This window comes from Salvia hispanica, unplaced genomic scaffold (assembly GCF_023119035.1).
Source record: "Salvia hispanica cultivar TCC Black 2014 unplaced genomic scaffold, UniMelb_Shisp_WGS_1.0 HiC_scaffold_662, whole genome shotgun sequence".
NCBI lineage: Eukaryota > Viridiplantae > Streptophyta > Magnoliopsida > Lamiales > Lamiaceae > Salvia > Salvia hispanica.
In genome coordinates this window covers 27,577-44,899 of record NW_025952424.1, presented here as the reverse complement: position 1 = coordinate 44,899, position 17,323 = coordinate 27,577, and positions in this window count along the sequence as shown.

Here is a 17,323-nt window from a genome sequence, read left to right as displayed (position 1 = left end):
CAAGGGCAAGGCCGGGGCGGGGTAGGGGCAAGGGCAAAGCCCGGAGCTCTTCCTCACACACGGGGCAGGAGGAGGAGGGTGAGGATGAACGGGAGAAGAGGATGATCCGGACCGTGTGGGAAAATGCCGCGCTTGCGAAGGCCCGGATCGATGTAGTAGAGGATCCCTATGTTGGGCCGAACCAGATGTTCGACCGATGTGGCTTCGCATTAGTGAGGCCTACCTCATATGCAAACCGTCGGGCGAAGCCTCGCACTTCCGAGCAATGCCGAAACATGGCTTCGGTTGAGGCCTAAGCTCGGCGTTTGCCGCCCTCTACCAAAACAACATGCGCATGGCAACTAGCGACATGTCTCGAGGATGATGTGAAGAAACGAGCTCTCGCACTCCCGACAAAGAATTGAAGTTCAAAGATTTTGACCAATGGGAGGCCTTTCTCGTGGTCGTGAATCGCAAAATTTTTGTGCGGGTGTCGACTGGCCGGGCGGACGAAGATCAACTCTTCGGTGAGTACAGAGGGCCGGTTCGCATGAGCTCCCGGCCGAGGAAGTGGCCCCACTACTACGATCGATCTCGCCGCGTCGTCGCCCGATAGGGCAAAGGCTGCGCGTGGATGGCGAGGGAAGCGGAGCCGGCGGGTCCTACGAGGTCGACCGGAGGCCCTCGAAGGGCGTATTAACGACCGTCTCGCCGCGCGCAGCTAACGAAGACCCGATGCGGGCATGAATAAGTGGTTTAGCATGCACGATCCCGTGTACAAAAGGATGTGCAAGGATGTGATCGATGCATGTCGGCGCGATTTAGGAATGCCACCCATTGATGATTATGGCGTCGAGATGGGGTGGGGACGCGGAGGCGGCGGCACGGCGAGGGACGAGGACGGGACGAGGACGAGGAGGAGTGAGGACGGCTGTATTTCGACTTTTTATGATTATGTAATTTTTAGGTATTATGTAATTTTATTTTTAAATTATGTAATTGTTTTTTAAATTATGTAATTTTTTTTTAATTATGTAATTTTTTTAATTATTATGTAATTTTTTTTTCGAAGAATGTAATTTTTTTAAGGAAATATTCGCTCTTCCCGTTCGTATTCTTGTCAAAATTTTAATTCCGTAAATTGAATAATTGTGAATTTAATATTATTCGAGAAGTCCTAGTTGGAAGTGCTAGTGAAACGGAAGTCCTAGTGATGACGTGACAAAAGTTTTTGTGGGAAGTCCTAGTGGAAGTCCTATTGGAAGGCGCCACCGGAGACGTTCTAAATATCTAACTAAATAGTGTAACTAAATAATAATGCAAGATATGAAAGAAAGATGAAATAATAATAATATTATGAACGTATCGGCAGTCACATGCGATCAACGTAGTGTTGACCATTCTATACTGATAATTATTAGCTTAATGGGTAATCACATACGATCTATAATAGTGTTGACCATTCTATACTAATAATTGTTAGCTTAATTAGTAAGTCACATGCGATCTACGTAGTGTTGACCATTCTATCCCTGATAATTGTTAGCTTAATAGGTAATCACATACGATCTACAATAGTGTTGACCATTCCATACTAATACTCTCTCCGTCCGTCATTAGGAGTCTCATTCCTTGGCGGCACAAGTTTTAAGAAATGTTAAGAAAAGTGGGTAAAAAACGTTAGTGGAATAGGGGTTCCACTTGTATATATTAGTTTTAAATGAAATGTAGTGAAATGAGTTAGGTGAAGGTGGGACCCTATTATCATTTATGGTAAAGGAACGGACTCCTATTCGCGACGGACTAAAATAGAAAAACGGGACTCCTATTCGCGGACGAAGGGAGTAATTGTTAGCTTAATTAGTAAGTCACATGCGATCTACAGTAGTGTTGACCATTCTATACTGATAATTGTTAGCTTAATGGTAGTCACATACGATCTACGCAGGTGTTGACAATTCTATACTAATAATTGTTAGCTTAATGGGTAAGTCACATGCGATTTACAGTAGTGTTGACCATTCTATACGATACTTCCTCCATCCATGAATAAAAGTCCCGTTTTTCCATTTTATCGTCCACGAATAAGAGTTCCGGTTCACTTTTACCACAAATGGTAATAGGTCTCACCTTCCCAAAAACATTCCACTCACATTTCATTTAAAACTAATATATACAAGTGGGATCCTATTAACTTTTTCCACCCACTTTTCTTAACATTTCTTAAACCCATTCCGCCCCTGAATGGGACTCCTAATAGCGGACGAAGGGAGTAATTGTTAACTTAATGGTTAGTCACATGCGATCTACTCCTCCGTCCACGAAAATTCGTCCCGGTTTGACCGGCACGAGTTTTAAGAAATGTAATGGAAAGTGAGTTGAAAAAGTTAGTAGATTGTGGGTCCCACTTTTATATATTAGTTTTATAATAAAATGTGAGTAGGGATGAGTTAGTGGAATATGGGGTCCACTACCAAAAATGGTAAAGTGAAATGGGACAAATTTTGGGGAGACGAAAATGAAAACCCGGGACAAATTTTCGTGGACGGAGGGAGTACAATAGTGTTGACGTTGACCATTCTATACTCATTTTTCTTAAGTCGTAGTATTCCTTTTCGGGATGTCATAACTCACTTGAGTCATTTAAAAAAATCAAAACATTTAATTACTCTTACTTTGATTTCCCCCCTAATTTACTTTGTCTATATTTCATACTCCTATTTTATTTTCTCTTACGGAGTATATTTTATTTTATATTCATTTAATCGATTTAAATTTTAACATAATTTCTTAATCTCCATGTCTAAAAGAAATTTCTAATTTAATCGAGACAGTAAAGAGTATTAAATATGTCGAGAATCCCTACAAACATGTTGGGTTCATACTATCCACTCTATTCATTGTCTTATTACAAATAATCTTTTCACATTCTCTTCCGAAAGATGACCGTTGGTAATGCTCTTAGAGCATCACTAACGCAGCGGGCGGACCACGCAGGTCCTTGCCGGCGTCTGCGCGTTAAACGTCGACATTTTCCGTGGGATGGTCCCAGTGACACAGTTGCGTCTCGGGGTCCGTCCCGTCCCGTTATGCGTGCCGGGCGCTGCCAAGTCCTCGGCCCGACATTGGAGGTGCTTCAGGGTGGGACGTAAGCCCCAATTTCTAATATTTTTTAGTTTGGAAGAGGAAGAAGAGGGGGAGGGAGAGGAAGAAGAGGGAGGAAGAGGAAGAAGAGAGAGAGGCGCGACGGAAGAGGGAGTTATTTTTTTTATGTTTTCATTTTTTTAATTTATACTAGTATAATTTATAATTATAATTACATGTTTGGAAATTTTTTATTTTCAAATTAAAAATGAATTTCTCGTATTATAATTGCTCTACGTTTTCAATTTTTACAAGTAAAATAGGTTGGAGTTGTGAATAGTGCAATTTAATAGTTGTGGCCAGGATGAGGCCCGCGGGTTAGAGGAGTTGTGGCTTGGGACTCAAATTTAGGGGAATGCCGACGTGGAGGGGACTTGGGGCCTGAATCCGGACCGGGTTGTGGATGCTCTAGACACTTTTTTTGTGTCCCGTGACTATTTGGCAAAAGTTAGAAGACGAAATGTTATGTCGGCCATAAAGACTATAACGTACCAAGGTATGTAATGCGAAACGTACGAGAATGAAGAACCGGTAAAAGAACTTAAAGAATTGAGAACTTGAGTATAAAACTCAATGTAAAAATATTAATCAAAAGTCATCTTTTAAGATCAACAATCGAGCCTTTATATAGGCAAGAAATCCTAAACTTATAGAAATAAAATAACTAAAAAGATAATAAGCAAAAATAGCTATAAGGAAAATAAGCAAAAGAAAAACCTAATTTAGTAGAAGAAAAAACAATTAATATTTTTCCATCAACTAATTTTACTAACTGGGAAATAAATAAAACTCAAAATATAATTTTTTTCCCTCCAAGTTTTGCTTCAGGGTATGTCAAATATATATCATGTGTTCGAAGATAAGAGAAGAGCATCCACAAAGCGGACCCCCAAGTGGCTCGTCCGCGTTGACTATATCGCGAGGACGAGGTCCCCCATGCTGGGACATCCATCGGCCCGCTTTTTGGACTTTGATGTCCGGGGTTTGACACCCCAATTTTTGATATATTTTTTAAAAAAACTCTATATATACTTCAAATTTCATTTCCCATTTTGATTAATGTTTTCTTTTTTTTCTCTCGATTTTCATTTGATCTGGTTCCAAAAAAAGGCTGTGGTAAAGGGCAGGGAGGGGGGGGTGTTATGACACAATGCGGCAATTAACGAAGAGTTTGGCCTAAGTCCAAGATAAATCGCTTGACTGGGGTGTCCTAATGCTTGTCCGCTATTTGCTAATGACGGACCCAAAATATAGCCCTTTAAAAAATTTAATATTAATATATAATATTTAAATAATAATTATTAAAATATTAAATAATTATTTTTATCATTTTTGTTATCCATATTGTTTTTGTTACAATCTGAATTTTTTTATAAAAATTGAAATAAATCAATTAATATGCTAATTAAAAATTTTTTTAAAATTTAAATATTTATAGGATCTACTAAAAAAATTATCTACACAAAATAAACAAGCACATAGATTAAATATATTAATTACAAGTAGTACTAGTTTTTTAATATAAAACTAAAGATAATGAAATAAAATCATAAATAAAGAAATATTCTTAGATTTCTAAATCAGCCCTCTCTTCTTCCTTCGGATTTCGCAACTAGTTTACTTTATGCTTTCAAATTCAAAATTCATTCATGGAGCTTCTCTCTACTACTACTATTTTTGAATTCATTCTTTTCCTTCCTATAATAACAATGGTTTCTCTATATTTCTCTACTCTGCTTCTCTCATTTATTCTCTTTTTTTTCGTAGAAGGAGTTGTCGACGTGGGTGGGGAGGCGGAGCTGCGGGTCGGCGGTAATTATAGAGCTTCCCAAGTAGTACTCACGGACCGACGGGGGGGTCGGCCGACCCACTGGTCTGTCGTTGTGTGCAGTGGCATGTCCTAGTGATATGGCAGATAGGGGATGTCTTAGTAACGTGGCACGGGAGTTTTTGGGATGTCCTTGGACTTGTTTCGGAATGTCCACGCTATTGTGGATGGTCCTAAAGGGACATCCTCTATTAAGATAAGCAAAAGTTAGGAGATGAAGTGTTATGTCACCAAAGACTATAATGTATTTCCTCCGTTCCCTTTATAGTTTAAATCATTTTTCCATTTCAAGTTACCTCATGTAGTCATTTCTATATATAAGTAACTTTTTCCTCTTTCTTACTTTACTCTCTATCTTTATTCTCTCTACTTTATTCACTTTTTACTTTATTCTCTTTTATTTTTTTTCTTTCTTACTTTTTTATTATTTACTTTCTTACAAATCGCCATTTAGAAAAAGTTCTTTGATTCATTAGAGAAAGTCTCTTTATAATCAATGCTATCTTTTCGAGTATAACCTTTAGCAACAAGTCTGGCTTTAAATTGTTTGACTAAATCATTTATGTCGAATTTGGTCTTGATGACCCATTTACACCCAATACACTTTTGTCTATTAGGTAATTCGATAAGGTCCTAAACTTTATTATAATCCATAGATTTTAACTCATCATGCATAAATCCATTTATTAGAATTATTACACTTAATGGCTAGTGAATATGAAACTCGGATCATTACGTATTCATATATCACATTCGGATTCTTGGAGATATGCCACATAGTCATTAGAAATAGCCACCTTCATTCTCATTCAAAAGCATTAATGGCACTTCGAGACGCTTCTTCCACACCCATGTTCAATGACTTTGGCATCATCATTAGCTTTCAAATGTTCCATATTGTTGAAGTATTCAACAATATTTGGCACACTTAATTATTAAGGAAATCAGTGGAAGAGGAAAATCTACCCTTATTTCACTAATGACCGCATTTCATGAGTGTTAACACCTGCATCGATCTCACACTCAAAGAATCATATATTTCTAGTTTTCATGATTCTCATGTTATCATTAGGACAATAAAACCCGTACCCTTTGGATTTTCTCCATAACCCATAAAATAACACTAACCGTCTAAAATCCAATATCTTTCTTGCGAATAGTATACTCTGATTTCCTACTGAACACTCCCTAAATATAAAGGTGCCGTAAATCGGGTTTTCTCGTCATTCAAAGTTCATAAGGAAGTCTTGGCAGGCCAACCTTACCGAAAACTCGGTTTAATACATAAATAGCGGTTCCAAGAGCATAAATTCACAACTTGGGTAAGGTAGAATTATCATACTTCTAACCATTTTCATGAGAGTTCGCTCTTTGGTTTCAACATCATTATTCTCATTGAGATAATGGTCATATAAGATATTGCCATGCACGCCATAAAGCTAGCATTTGGTAAGTCCACACAAGACTTGTAGATTTTAGGGTAATGACCATAAACCACCATCTCTATCTAGATCGGCTTCTTTCACCTTTCTACTTAATTGCCTTTCAACCTCAATCAAAATGTCTAACTGCGGTTCGAGATTTTTGCAATAAATAAATCCATAATGTTAAAAAACATCAATAAAGGTGATAAATTCTTTTTCTCTCTCCACCAAAAGTCACATCAAAAAGGTCCGCAATATCCTATGCATAAATTTTATGGAGTTTCATTGCTTGCATTTTTAGTAATGGGTTCTGTAGCCTTGTTTACATTTAATAATCCAATAAACTAATGCTTGTAAAGTCTAGAGTATTCGGAATGAATATTATCCTTATAAGCCTCTAATTTTTCACTAGAAATATGATCCAAAATTTTATGCCATAAGAATGATAAATTTGAATGAATATTATCCTTTAGAGACGCTTGCTGTGCAATGTGAGCATGAGATGCACCTATTCCATACTTCTTCATCTTATGCTCATCCTCTAATTAACACATTTCCTAATTCGCTAAGAGTCCACTAATTCCTTTTAAAGGAATCAATTTGGAATGGTCAATATTGAGGAGGTAAGGAAGTTAGGTCAATTGGACATGGAAATCCTCATCCACCTATACATCCTAATTTCACTAAGAGATGTTATTTATGTCCATCATATGCTCGACACACCGAGAACCATTATATCGATGCTCATCGATCCTTCATGCTTTCCTTCAATGAATTATATGCGGTTGTAACTTTGCATTATGCAAACATTCTTTGCATTGTCAAGAGACTTTATCTCAACGGTAGTCTCAGAAGAACTCAGAACTTAGTCCTTGCTAGATTTTTCCCAAGCATTATGGGAAGGCAATTTGCTAAACTAATGGATCATAAGAAGATCATCGGGCTTATCATTCAACAACAAGGTTAGGTCCAAGTCCATCACTCCAAGAGAACTCAAGTTTCTCTTTCTATTTAGAGAAGAGTTCCAATAAGCTGGGGAACGTTTGAGGAACATACTAGTAAAAAGATGTTTTACATTATGAAATAGAATTAAGAGATGAAACCAGATCAGAAGCTTTGAATAATAACACGAACATTAATTTGAAAACCCATGATTATAAGGCAATTATGAAAACCTTTGGTAGTCTTCATACAATAATAAAAATCATGCTTAATATCCATATCTTAGTTCAATAATCGAGTAATAATAAATGGCGTTACCCAAAGGCGGATCTAAAGGTGAGGCGGTCGCCCTCCATGAGACAATTTCCCCCTTATCTAGACGTACCTACCATGTCCGCCCGCTTGCCTCCGGCTGCCCCGAACAACTTAAAAGAATAGCCATGTCCGCACTAAATCCAGCTTAATACTATATATTCCGTCCCCTCCGCTGGATCCTCGGATCCGCCACCATACTGGGTAATCGACATCAATTTAAATTATTAACTCCACTAATGTTCTTATGCTCAAAGACTATTTCCTTTGGGAATCTAGAACTTTTATGACAACAAACTATTTAGATCATGAATACCACAAAGAAGCATGATGATTAATTGCACTAATAGATTTTTTGATGCTAACTTGATTATAAACCCTTCTTATTTTAATTCACTCGGTGATTGCAAAAATAAACATAATATAATCAAGAATGTATAGTGATTAATTGCTTTAGCAGATTTTTACTTAATTTGATTATAAAACTCTTTTATTTTAATTTCACTTTGATGATTGTAAAATAAAACATAATATAATAAAAGTTAATATATAGAGATTAATTGCTTAAACAAATTTTCGTATGAATTTGATCAAAGATTCCTCCTTATTTTGCCTCACTGATAGATTGCAAAATAAACATAATATAATCAATAAAGCTATGATATCAAAATATGAATCAATCATAATCATTCATTCCATATCATATAAACTCAATTCACGAGATAATTCAATTTAATAGCAATTCTCAAAAAATTACGTGCATATAACATAATTAATATAGCCAAATCAATTCTATATTCATAAACAAAATCAATTTGAAAATAATATATTTCAAATTTATGGCATTGTTAAATTTGACATAAAACCTAGTGTATAACAATCTCTCGAATTAAAAACACACACTTAGAAAACACACACTTAGCGTATAACAATCTCTTGAATTTATGACAGCAGATAACTATCATTTATATACTCTATATTATGCAAATATACTTCAAGTATAATCGCACAAAATAAACAACCTTTAATTGATAATACAATTCACAAACAAATTATGCGGACAAAATTACCAATTCATTCATCCTTCAGTTTCGATAGTAGTGCAGAAACACTATCCATAAAGACATTCAATCAGTACAAAATTGGTCATATGAACTCATTGAATTTGAGTACGTAATTCATGAATTGAATCGGCTAAACTTGAATTCACAATTCATTAAAATTCTTTGCCTAAAGAGATTCACGAAACCAAAGAAAAAATACAAGGATACATAATTCTCAAATTTAAAGTCATAATATGCTTAAAACATGTTTTAAAAACAGTCGATTCATTCACAGTAATTATCAAAAATAAATTGACAATCCATAGCGGAAGCGATTGAGGAAGCGAGGAGACGGACTTCCGGGACTTTCTTTACGTGTGGCGCAATCTAACTCCAAGGATTTGTTTATCTCTCTTTTCCCTAGTTTAGTAGAAATGCCTAATCGCGTGGATTCACGATCCCACACTCGTATTTGTGCTGCAGAGAGGACAAACCCTAATTATCAAACCCTAAAAAAGCCCTTCCATCAAAGAGGCTATTTAAAATAATTAATATATATTTTTCTTATTCATCAAGTATATAATTGATCACAATCAAATCTAATTAAATCATACTAATAATATGTGCACACATTTCCTTTGTTAATAGCAAGACTAGCGCAATCTAACTAAGACACATATATTAATGTTCATGATCAATTGAGATTTTTTTAAGGTAATTGAGAAATGAGATGTAATATCAGTCACTCACTTTTATCAAATGAGTGGTCCAGATTTTGCCACGCAAAAAAATATTTTTAAAATTAATTTATTATGAAAGTGGTTAAGAATTTCATAATAATTTGCCAATTCACCTCCCTTCCATCGCCTTCCCTCCCCAATCTCCAAAACCTCTCAAGCCCCGCCACCAATCGCCCCCGCCCAAATCCCTCCAGAGGCTTGACCTCAGCCGCAACTCCATCTCCAGCCCCTCCTGCACCTTAGCCCGTCTCCTCACCAGCCTCGATCTCGCCTACAACAACCCACCGGCCCAATCCCCGTCGGTGGTGAGTACGCAAGAAATGGCGCCACCGCTACGCCGTATCCGCTTTTTAGGTTCCTCTATCAAGGCTGCGCGGCCGCCGGAGTCTGATTTGGCGTCGTGAGCTCCCGAGGCTGGAGAAGGCTTCGATTATCTTGATCTCACCCCGACCTGATCAGATCGCCGTTGCCGGCGTGATTGAGATCAAGGGAGATTACCGGGCCAAGAAATTGGGGGGTTTGATGAGAGAGAAACTCGTATGGCCTGTGATTGAGGTGAAATTGTGAGGAAAAGAGGGCCGGAGTCGAATTCCCGATCGTCGCCGCCGGAGGATCGTATTACCCCAAGTATTGCCGGAATCCATGGCTAAATCAATTTCTAGAGAGAGAGGTGATTGAAGGTGTAATTGATGAATTGGTAAACTAGCATAAATTGATGCTGCAAAAGTTGAAAAAGGGGAAAGGATATAGAATCAAGACCGCACGTAAAAGGTTACATCGTTCCATCTCCTTCAGATCACTCAAAAATAAAATGATCACATTCACACACACATCTCCTCGCCATCTCCTCTCCGTCGACTGCCGCTCCAACCGGGCGTATCTGAATTTCGGTGAAGCCTATCGCCGCTCCACGGCGAGCTCCTGTGCTCGGCGGGCAGCGATGTGGTCGAATCGAGTCAGGCGGTTGGTGGCGGTTGATGTGGATCGACCTGGTCGCGGAGAAATATTAAACTGTGTTCATCTTCGCCTCGTGATCCTAATTGGGTAAAATAGATATATGTATTAAATTCTATTCTACTATTGTATTCTATTCTATTTACAATGTAACATACCTTTGTTTTAGCAGTCTCGATGCAATTATGGCTAATTAATAGTTGTTATTTTCACGCTGATTACAAATTGCTTATATAAGAACAATTAATATTTAATTTGTGAAATATATGGATTCAAATTTTTAATTCAATTGTATTGTCAGAATTTGTGAGTTGTGTAGATAAGATGTTTCACATATCGGCTTCAAAAAATATTATTATCGACATAAATTATACTATTAGTTGTTGATATGAAAATGTTTGTTGTTGAGTACAAAAACAATGTCAACTATATATATACAATGTCAATTATATGTAAAACGTTGTTATTGACATAATTTATACGTAAACGTTGTTGTTGACATTAATTATATAGGTCGTTGACATGAAAATGTTTATTCTTGACATGAATTATATAGCTCGTTGACATAATAACGTTTGTTGTTGACATAAATTTTATGAAAAATGTAGTTGACATAAATTATATGTAACATTGTTGTTGACATGAATTATATGTAAAAGCATGAGTTGTTGACATTCGATAATTTCGCTATTGTTATGTGAATTATAAGTGTTATTTTTTAGTTGTTGACATTTTAATGACGAGTTGTTGACATTCGATAATCTCGCTATTGATAAGTGAATTATAAGTGTTATTTGTTACTTGTTGACATTTTAATACGAGTTGTTGACATTCGATATTCCGGTATTGATATGTGAATTTTAAGTGTTTACTCCTCCGTCCGATTAGGAGTCGGTCACTTTTCGCACCTATTTTATAAAAATGATAAAAAATAGTTAAAGTGGAGAAATGGTAAAGTAAAAAAGAGAATAATGTTGAGAAGACTCTTGTCAACATTATTCTCTCTTAATTTACCATTTCTCCCTTTAACTATTTTTATTATTTTTATAAACGAATGCTTAGTACGATCAACGTGGACGCGAGTATTTGTTAGTTGTTGACATTTTAATACGAGTTGTTGACATTCGATATTCTGGTATTGATATGTGAATTGTAAGTGTTATTTTTAGTTGTTGACATTCGATATTCTCGGTATTGATATGTAAATTATAAGTGTTATTTATTAGTTGTTGACATTTTAGTACGAGTTGTTGACATTCGATATTCTCGATATTGATATATGAATTATAAGTGTTATTTTTTAGTTGTTGACATTTTAATACGAGTTGTTGACATTCGATATTCTCGGTATTGATATGTGAATTGTAAGTGTTATTTGTTAGTTGTTGGCATTTTAATACGAGTTGTTGACATTCGATATTCTCAATTGATATGTGAATTATAAGTGTTACTATTTTTTAGTTGTTGACATTTTAATAAGTGTTATTTTATTGAATGTTGAAGATTTGAAGAATTTGAAGCTAGAGTTTTAGAGAGGGTTTTAGAAAATGATTTCAAATACAATTTAATGAAAAGACAATTATACCCCGTGTTGACATAATGTGATAGCTGTTGACATTAAGTTAATCTTGTGAATTAGTGGCTGAGATTCCATCTCATTTCTCAATTATGCCCAAAAATCTCATTCTAACAAGCCCCTATATTAACATATATTCTCTTTGGAAAATATAACATGATTTTTTAATTAATTGATAAGTGACGATAATTAATTGATAGTCAGTTATTTGGGGTTTAAAATTGTTTTTATACCAAATATTATGTATTATAAAAAACCCAATTTATTTGGGACTTTTCCATGTCCTATTGGGGCCAAAAATTTACTTTCCCAGGGGAACATGTGGGACCTAATTTTTCGATTCTCCCACTTGTCACATTGACAAAGCCACAGTAAAATAAATTTTTTTAAAGGCCGTAATATTAAAAATTTTTAAAATCTTTAATAATTGGTAAAAAAAAAGTATTGTATTAGAAACTACTAATGTGGGTCATGGCGGGTGTATATCTTCATTCGACATAGTTCCCTTCCATATCCACATCACCAAAAACCCTTCCCTAATATAATCTATAAGTGACACAACGTCCATAATTTTTTTTTTTTTAAAAGACCTCCTGCATTAATCCCAAAAACACATATGCATATGAAATAATGAGTATATGTAGGAAAAGTAAAACAACTTTATTGAATTCAAAATACCCTAAAACAAAGTGTCGAACTAACATGGAAACATAAAGATTGGGCGCCACACCCAAGACCCATTATGTTAACTTATTCCATAAATGTCTTGGGTTTAGTCAATGGATCATCAACTAAAAGGGCGTTTGCTTATACATTTTATAGATATTCTTTGTTCCTGAATTTCCCATTTTTCCCGACAAGAAACTTTAATTCCATGTGTTTAGCTCCTTTGAATTTGTCATTCTTAGAAAAGATATGATTGCACTATTACCCTTACGGGTTTCCCAAGGACATGGATTTTGGGAGGACAATAGTCGAAATAAAATTTTGCAATCTTTTAATGCTTCAAAGCAAGCCATAAATTCAGCTTTAATGGATGTTGAATTAGAACTTTGCTTTACATTTTTTCCTGATGGGGCCCCCATCCAATATAAAAAATGTAACCAAAACTTGATTTTCTAAAGTCAACACATAAAACCAATCTGAATCAGTTATCCAATCACTTCTAATTGATCAATTTCCCTAAATGAAGCATATAATCTTTTCCCCTTTAAGTATCTCATTATCATTTTTTGAAACTCTCCAATTTAAATGTCGGGGTTACTTTGGTAACAACCTAGCATTTAAAGCGTAGCTAATTTCTGGGTAGTATAGACTTGAGCATACATAAAATTTTCCCCAATAGATGCATAAGAAAAAAACCCATCTTTTTTAGATTCTAATTCATTTTTTTTGGACATTTGATTCAAACTGAATTGGGTCCCCTTTATAAATTTGGGTTAACACTTGGAGAACATGCACCATGTCACATTTTAAAAAGATTGATCTATGTGGTTTTTAAAGACAACCCAAAGTCCACGGGATTGATCACAAAGATATTTCTATCCCTATGATATAGGATGTCCCCAATGCTTATTTTTTTATGTTGGAATTTTTAGGGGAAATAATTTTAGTGTCATATAAACCCAATGTCACTACAAAGAAACAATATTTTTCAACATACAAAACCAAAAATATGAATTGCCCCCCTTTTAAAACCCGAGGTTTTGCCCCGATAAACGGTGTTTTTTTTAAAACCCAAAAAGCGTAATAGTGTCATGGAATTTAAAATACCATTGTCAAAGCCTTTTTGGTCCATAAATTAATTTCTTAAGTTTGCGGACTAAATTTTCTGACTTTTCTTAATGAAGTCTTAGGTTGTTTCATGTGATTTTTAAAAATTCCTTTTAGAAAAGCGGGTTTTTCACACCCATTTGATGTATTTCCCAAGTGAAATAGGAAACAAGTGCCAAAATGATTCTAAGTGAGTCCTTCTTTGATATATTAGAAAAAATTCCTTTATAATCAATGTTATCTTTCAGTATAATTTTGGAAAATCGGTTTAAAATTTTTTAAAAACCATTTATGTAAATTTTGGGTTTGATACCCATTTACCCCCAAATACATTTGTGTCTATAGGATTGGCAAGGTCGACTTTATTATAATTCATAGATTTTAACTCTTCTATCGCCGGCCCATTTATTAGAATATTTTAACTTTGGTAGGTGTAAGCGGGAATCATTACGTATTCCCTTTTTATATTCGAATTTTTGGAGATACCCTAGTTCGGAAAAGGCACTTCTTTAGATGCTTCTTCCACACTCATGTTCAATGACTTTGGCATCATCATTTAAATTTGGGTTTGGGCCAAAAATTGTTTTCAGTTCAACAAATTTGGGGATCTTAATTTTTGAGGAAATGAGGGAAGAAGGTTATCCCCCATTTCATTAATAAAGCATTATGGGTGTTAAAAAATCCCATGATCTCACCATTCTCAAAAATCATATATTTTGGTTTCCCCAATTCTCATGCTATTATTGGACAATAAAAAATACCCTTTGGATTTTTTTCCGGGGAGCCCATAAAGTAACCACTAAGTTTAAAAACCAAATTTTTTTCCCTTCAAGAGTATACTCTAGTTTACCGGGCCCCAAAAAATGAAGGTTTTCCTTTGGGGGTTTTTTACCCCTCCAAAGTTAAAGAAGTCTTTGGTACAATTTCAAAACCCGGTTTTTAAAACATAAAAGCGTTTAAGAGCATAAATTCACAACGATATAGGTAAGGTAGAATTAACATACTTCAACCCTTTCCCTGAGAATTGGTTTGTTTTTCAGCAACATCATTTGGGGCGTCTTGGCATGCCATGCTTTTTTAAGTATTTGGCAAAAGGTCCATGTAATTGACTTATTTTTTGTAGTCCACCATAAAATTTTACCACCTCATCCCCATCAATAATTTTTACCTTTCTATTTAATTGCCTTTTAAACCCCGGGCTAAAAAGTTCAACCTGCCTAAGATTTATTTTTTTTTTGCAATAAATAAACCCAAAAAAAAATCTTAATAAAGGGGAAAAATATTTTTTTCCACCAAAAATCAGAATCAAAAAAATCCGCTAATTTCCCTTTATTTTTAATTTTAAGGGGTCCAAAATTTTGTGGTTTTAGAAGTGAAAATTTTTTTAATTTAATTTAAAACCACAAAACCGTAAGCTTTTAAAGTTGGGTTTTAATGAATATTATCCTTTTAAGGTTTTTTTGGTTCTTTCACTGAAAATTTGTCCAGTTCCTTTATGCCATAAGAATGAAAATTTTTAATGAATATTATCCTTTAGACGTTTTTTCGGGGTTTCAATGTGAGCATGAATGCCCCCCTTTCCCTACTTCTTCATCTTAAGCTCCTCCTAGACCAATATGTTTCCCAATTTTTTAAGAGTCCACTAATCTTTTTCGGTGAATCAATTTTTGGGGCGGTCCTATTGAGGAGGTAAGGGTTAAAGGGGAAATTTTACAAGGAAATCCTCATAATCCTAATTTCGGGGTTTGAAGAGTTTATTTATGCCCATCACATGCTCATACATAATTTCCCAAAAACAATTTTATTGCATGCTCATGAGATCCCTTTATAAGGGGTTTTTCCGGAGACTTATATGCGGTTTTGGGGAAACGATCCCCCAAAATTTGAAACATTCTTTTACAATGTCCGTTGGGAGACTTTATCTCCGAACATTATAATGAAATGTAAAAAATTAGTCCCCCTTTGATTTTTTTCCCAGGGATTATGGGCAAACAACCAATTTTCTTTGATCATAAGATAATTGGATTATCATTCAAAAATGTTAGGTTCCAAGTCCATTATTCCAAGAGTGAACTTAAGTTATTCAAAGAAGTTGGGTTTCCCTTAAGTTGGAGAAATTTGAGATAATTATTTAGTAGAAAAAAGATGTTTTACATGATAGGGGCAATTAAAAAAATCAATGCTCACATATAAAAACTTTGAATAATAACACAAACATTAATTTGAAAACCCTATCATGAAAATTATGAAAAAAATCCTTTGGGTAGTCTTCATACATAATAAAAATCATCTTTAAATATCCATATCTTAAAATTAAAAATTGGGGTAATAATAAATTGGTGTTACCTTTGGATAATAAAAACCAATTTAAATTATTAACTCCCTTACTTTTTTTTATTGTGTTAAAACTATTTCCTTTGGGAATCTAGACCTTTTATGACAAACAAACTATTTAGATAATGAATAGCCATAATGATACGATCCCATATCATATCTTTAGAAATCCCAATTATTTAGTTATATTTTGATTTACCGTATATTTTCTATATTTGTTTAGATATTTGTTTCTAGTATTCTAGTCATATAAATAGGAGATATTGTTTTCATTCATTCAATCAATTAATGAATTATTATTTCTCCTAAAGATAACGTGTGTTTTCCAATCCTAATTTGGATTCCCTCCGCCGATCCTAATTGACGCCGGAGTATTCTATCGCCGCCTATTATCGCGTCTCGACGGGAAGAACCCGCGCACAACTCGAAACTATTATTCCGCCGACCCCGTGCGAGAGCCGAAGCAATTTGGATCGTCGAGCGACAACCGCCGATTGCCGTTAAGGAGAAGGTCCTTAACAACTGGTGCTTTCATCATGATCTCACCCTCCCACCATCTCAAACCGAAGCTACACCGCTTCCTAACGGAAAATCAGCGACAACAGCTGGGTTGTCGAGTCTCGCTCGTCGCCAAGCCTAGCCGCCGGAAGGATTCCGCGCGCCGCGTCGAAGTTAGACCACCATCATGTCATATGACTACGTCAACTATTGTCGTCGTCAATACGACCTTCCTCAGCCGGCAGCTCATTCCATCTCTACCGCCGGTCCAACCACGGCGTACAACCAGCTGGGACCTTCCGACAGCCGCGATCCACATGGTTTTCCTCCCCATGATCAGCTGGTACCCAAGTACAGGCATGAATCCTACGGTCTGCCGCATCCTCACCGAATGGGGTCCGTTCAAACCGCCACCCAACCGCGGATCCTCCCTGAATCCAACCATTGCCAAGTTTCCACCTACGACCCACCGCGGTCGTGGCAACCTCTTGTTGGGAACCACCGCCGCCGTGCATCGCGAGGATGTTCGGATTATGATCAGCCCGTACGCAATTGATCGCGCCGTCCGTCACCGTATATTGACTCCATATAGGGCTGAATTCAGACCTACAGCGCGAGAATCCTATACACGATATCGTCGTGGCAACCTCAATATCAGCCTCGTTCAGCCACCAAAGTGGAGGACCCGATTAACGCAAAATTAGACCGCGTATTGGAAGCGTTGACAGGATGGAAACTTGGGTTGATGCCACAAATCGCCGGTTTAGCAAATTCCG